Below are 5,649 nucleotides of genomic sequence, written 5' to 3'. Positions count from 1 at the left end.
ACAGATGTGAACATCATTTCGTTGAGGGCGTGTATGATTTTCATGTATTTGCAACGCTGGGCAGTGTTATAGATCTAGAACGAGTAACGGGAGGGTAGGAAAATAGTACGACGTGTTCTTCCGTGAATAACGCATGGTCAACGGTTCGCGCACGCCCTCTGGTCCCGACGACGGCAACGTCCACAATAAACAGACCATACCGCCATCTGTGGGATACCCAGGCGTCTTATTTCGTGAAGACACCATGCCGACCTCTATGGGACGATGGTGACACCGCCGCCCACAGGCGCAACACAGCCATCTATGGGAATGTGACCAAACTACATTGCCATCCGGCCCAGAAACGACACCTCCATCTACAGGAATCGAACGAAACTACGCCAACCATACCTCCAAAACACGGCACCGCCATCTATGACAATGTGACGAAACCACATGCAATAGCTCCATCTACGCGAATCGGACGACACTACGTCCACCATGTCGAGCGCACCACCAAAAATACCGCCATCTGCAGGTCTCCCGCAACATGGCCTGCTGCACCGACGATACTGCCATCTATGAGACGACAAGCCGACGACGACATCGCTAGGGCCCACAGTGCCCATTTTCCGACGCCACCCACAAAGCCTGCATCATCTGTCCACCACAGGAGCCCCAACGCCAGTGCCTGCGCCGCACGAAGTCGTCGACCGATCATCGCTCCGCTCCACTCCACTCGCACCCGCACCCGCAAGTGCCCCACCCCAACCGCCCAAATCGCAACTCCAGCGGATGAACGGCGGACTCTTCCCGCACTCGTAACGTGCAATCCACCCCTATATCATGCGTTTCATGAAGAGTTATATCCAATATGCCATATTCCCGCTGTCCCTATACATGCTCTAAGTAGCTCGCTTGCTACAGCAGCAGCAGCACCACGTCCGCGCGCTTCCCTGGGGGCACTGAACCGCAGGACGCGAGACCCCACGCCAGTGGCAAACAGGACTCCTCTCACAATATAGACGGTCACTACCCCGCACAACGATGACGGTGTGGGGGCCATTTTACGACACCGCTTCCTGCGGTGCCAACGCTGTCGTAGAGTCGATACGCCATCTTTGGTAGAAGGCAACCATTCCGCTGTAAATGAGTACGTCGCTCGTAGTTCAGTCACCTCGCAGCACTGCTCAGTAAACTATGCAGGCCCACATAGATAGATCAAATACGCAAATGCCCCTATACATGCTGAACGTCTGTGCAAACAAAAGGAACCACACGTCACCCACACACTCTATCACACACTACTCTCTGCCTGTAACAGACACAGATGCAATAATTAAGCACCACCATGGACCAACGTCCGGTGCATCCTATCCGCCACAGTACACCAACCAGACTATGATAACCAGGCCACGAGGTCCAATCATAAAACAGAATATCCCACTCGTCCGACAACCACAATTGCTCAGATAAGCCACCAACACCCACACATGTCCCACACAGGGGTGCACCCAACATCACCACACTGCCTCGTCTTACAGAACAAACACACTGGCAGGAATGAAACACACAGGTCTGCCGCAACCTCGGACACGGCGCGCCCCCTCTCACTACCGAAAAGCGCATCCCAACGTGACATACCTCCTTTGACACACTGACGCTGCCTCGGGCATCCACTTCCTACGGTCAATATGAACGAACCTCGCCCCGCCCCCCCCCCCCCCCACCAACACGCCATCCCATACCACAATGTGTACCGTACCCAAACCTAACGTGTACTGTACTACAACGCAATGTGTACCAAAACACAACCCAGTTTGTACCTTAACCTAACCTATGTCACCTTAACCTAACCTATGTCACCTTAACCTAACCTATGTCACCTTAACCTAACCTATGTCACCTTAACCTAACCTATGTCACCTTAACCTAACCTATGTCACCTTAACCTAACCTATGTCACCTTAACCTAACCCATCTTGCACCTTAACCTAACCTATGTCGCCTTAACCTAACCTCTGTTGCACCTTAACCTAACCTGTGTTGCACCTTAACCTAACCTGTGTTGCACCTTAACCTAACCTGTGTTGCACCTTAACCTAACGCAATTTGCACCGCAATGTAACGCAATTTGCACCGCAATGTAATGCAATTTGTACCGCAATCTACCCCAAGTTGTACCGCAATCTACCCCAAGTTGTACCGCAATCTACCCCAAGTTGTACCGCAATCTACCCCAAGTTGTACCGCAATCTACCCCAAGTTGTACCGCAATCTACCCCAAGTTGTACCGCAATCTACCCCAAGTTGTACCGCAATCTACCCCAAGTTGTACCGCAATCTACCCAAGTTGTACCGCAATCTACCCCAAGTTGTACCGCAATCTACCCCAAGTTGTGCCGCAATCTACCCAAGTTGTGCCGCAATCTACCCCAAGTTGTGCCGCAATCTACCCCAAGTTGTGCCGCAATCTACCCCAAGTTGTGCCGCAATCTACCCCACGTTGTGCCTTAACCTAACCCACGTTGTGCCTTAACCTAACCCACGTTGTGCCTTAACATAACCCACGTTGTGCCTTAACATAACCCACGTTGTGCCTTAACCTAACCCACGTTGTGCCTTAACCTGCTCTGTAAATGGCATATGACACGTTACATTAATGTATTGTTGTCCAACCGCAACCCGCTCAGAATGTTGTGTACACAGCTACGTGTCATCTCCCCATAACAGCTGTATTGCAGTGTGGTACGCCATAGAGACGTGTGGGAGTAATGGACGCAGTGGATGGCGATCAGCATGAGCCGTCTGTTCATGTAGTGGCGCGTGTATGCAGACATAGTAGTCTCTTCTCACACAATGTGATAGCACGGTGTCCCGCGTTCCACATCTGCGACATGCTACAGAGGCTGGTTGACAGTTCGTCGCGCAATGGACATCGCATACGTACGGGGGCACCTTCCCACGTGCCCTCTAGTCGGGCACATTTTGTTGCGTGGATGTGAGCGGATGTAGTGTGTCTTGACACCTGACAGGCAGGCATGCAATAATAGTTGACTTTGCAAACGGGGATGGACGTGGACGTGTAACGTTTACTGGTGACGTTACGCAAATGAACAACTGGTAACCCGTTGTGGTGCGGTTGATCTTGCTGGAGGTACATCTGTGAGGGCAACGATCGGTACAGCTATGACGCGGTTGTGTCAGCGATACCCACCACACCAATGAACGTGAATGTGGATCTGGGTGTGAAGCGATACGCGGCTGTGGGTGGGTGGGACTGTCCCCGGCCGGTGAGGGGGGGCCGCCCGGCGTGCTGGCCGCGCGGTGCGTGGGCGCACGCGCTACAGCCGGCTGGTGGGGGCGCCCAGTGGCAGGCGCGCCGGCCGACGGACGCGGCAGGCGGCGCAGCTGCGCGCCGGGGCACCCTGCGCGCGGCGCCGTGCAGCCAAAGTGGGTCCTCGCCGGCCCGGTGCGAAGCGCGGTGGACATCTGCAGTGTGCTGGTCCGATTGAGGACTGTGTGCGTTGAGGATGCGCCGCCGCCCGGCACTCGGCGCCGCGACGCCGTCTGCTGCTCGGTCGCCCCAGCGGTTCTCGCTGGTGGTTTGTATCGCAGTTGTGCAGACGTGTTGGCACGTGCGCTGTGCTGGGAGAGTTCGCTTCGGCACCCACGTGGGGCCTTTGCCCTTCTGTGGCGCTGGCGTTGGAGCTGCCGGTCACCGTAGGTGGCGCGTGTTGTCTCCCGCCGGCAATGCCACGACAGCACGCTCCCGGGCCTCTGTCGGCAGCGGCAAGCTCAGTTGGGAGCACGGGTGGTCGCACCTAAAGCGTCTACTCGCCTAACTCCGGGCGATTGCGCCTCTCTCGAACCCGACCAAGTACTTAGGACGGCGCTGCGCGCCGCCGGGACCTGAGAGGGTTTCGAGGTGTATTGTGCAGGGGAGCTCAGCCTCCTCCTGTTTGCAGAATAATTGAGCGGACGCTTGCGTGTTCGCGCGGGCCCCCGGGACACACTCCCGGGCGGCCGGCTGCTCAGCTCTAGTTGACGCAGCTCCCTGGTTGATCCTGCCAGTAGTCATATGCTTGTCTCAAAGATTAAGCCATGCATGTCTCAGTACAAGCCGCATTAAGGTGAAACCGCGAATGGCTCATTAAATCAGTTATGGTTCCTTAGATCGTACCCACGTTACTTGGATAACTGTGGTAATTCTAGAGCTAATACATGCAAACAGAGTCCCGACCAGAGATGGAAGGGACGCTTTTATTAGATCAAAACCAATCGGTCGGCTCGTCCGGTCCGTTTGCCTTGGTGACTCTGAATAACTTTGGGCTGATCGCACGGTCCTCGTACCGGCGACGCATCTTTCAAATGTCTGCCTTATCACTGTCGATGGTAGGTTCTGCGCCTACCATGGTTGTAACGGGTAACGGGGAATCAGGGTTCGATTCCGGAGAGGGAGCCTGAGAAACGGCTACCACATCCAAGGAAGGCAGCAGGCGCGCAAATTACCCACTCCCGGCACGGGGAGGTAGTGACGAAAAATAACGATACGGGACTCATCCGAGGCCCCGTAATCGGAATGAGTACACTTTAAATCCTTTAACGAGTATCTATTGGAGGGCAAGTCTGGTGCCAGCAGCCGCGGTAATTCCAGCTCCAATAGCGTATATTAAAGTTGTTGCGGTTAAAAAGCTCGTAGTTGGATTTGTGTCCCACGCTGTTGGTTCACCGCCCGTCGGTGTTTAACTGGCATGTATCGTGGGACGTCCTGCCGGTGGGGCGAGCCGAAGGCGTGCGACCGCTCGTGCGTGTTCGTGCGTCCCGAGGCGGACCCCCGTTGAAATCCTACCAAGGTGCTCTTTATTGAGTGTCTGGGTGGGCCGGCACGTTTACTTTGAACAAATTAGAGTGCTTAAAGCAGGCAAGCCCGCCTGAATACTGTGTGCATGGAATAATGGAATAGGACCTCGGTTCTATTTTGTTGGTTTTCGGAACCCGAGGTAATGATTAATAGGGACAGGCGGGGGCATTCGTATTGCGACGTTAGAGGTGAAATTCTTGGATCGTCGCAAGACGAACAGAAGCGAAAGCATTTGCCAAGTATGTTTTCATTAATCAAGAACGAAAGTTAGAGGTTCGAAGGCGATCAGATACCGCCCTAGTTCTAACCATAAACGATGCCAGCCAGCGATCCGCCGCAGTTCCTCCGATGACTCGGCGGGCAGCCTCCGGGAAACCAAAGCTTTTGGGTTCCGGGGGAAGTATGGTTGCAAAGCTGAAACTTAAAGGAATTGACGGAAGGGCACCACCAGGAGTGGAGCCTGCGGCTTAATTTGGACTCAACACGGGAAACCTCACCAGGCCCGGACACCGGAAGGATTGACAGATTGATAGCTCTTTCTTGATTCGGTGGGTGGTGGTGCATGGCCGTTCTTAGTTGGTGGAGCGATTTGTCTGGTTAATTCCGATAACGAACGAGACTCTAGCCTGCTAACTAGTCGCGTGACATCCTTCGTGCTGTCAGCGATTACTTTTCTTCTTAGAGGGACAGGCGGCTTCTAGCCGCACGAGATTGAGCAATAACAGGTCTGTGATGCCCTTAGATGTTCTGGGCCGCACGCGCGCTACACTGAAGGAATCAGCGTGTCTTCCTAGGCCGAAAGGTCG

The 5,649-nt window shown here is 54.4% G+C and overlaps 1 non-coding gene across 1 annotated transcript in view; it reads left to right on the top strand.

Annotated features, from left to right (window-relative positions):
• The first annotated feature begins 4,033 nt into the window (after nt 1-4,033).
• LOC126110679 (small subunit ribosomal RNA) overlaps nt 4,034-5,649 on the top strand; it is a 1,909-nt gene continuing 293 nt past the window's right edge. The window contains exon 1 of the ribosomal RNA XR_007523845.1: nt 4,034-5,649. This exon is cut by the window's right edge and continues 293 nt beyond it. This is a non-coding gene — a ribosomal RNA (small subunit ribosomal RNA).

Source organism: Schistocerca cancellata, unplaced genomic scaffold (assembly GCF_023864275.1).
Source record: "Schistocerca cancellata isolate TAMUIC-IGC-003103 unplaced genomic scaffold, iqSchCanc2.1 HiC_scaffold_27, whole genome shotgun sequence".
NCBI classification, from domain to species: Eukaryota; Metazoa; Arthropoda; class Insecta; order Orthoptera; family Acrididae; genus Schistocerca; species Schistocerca cancellata.
The sequence above is the reverse complement of the archived record's forward strand: the minus strand, read 5'-3'. Positions and strand labels throughout refer to the sequence as shown.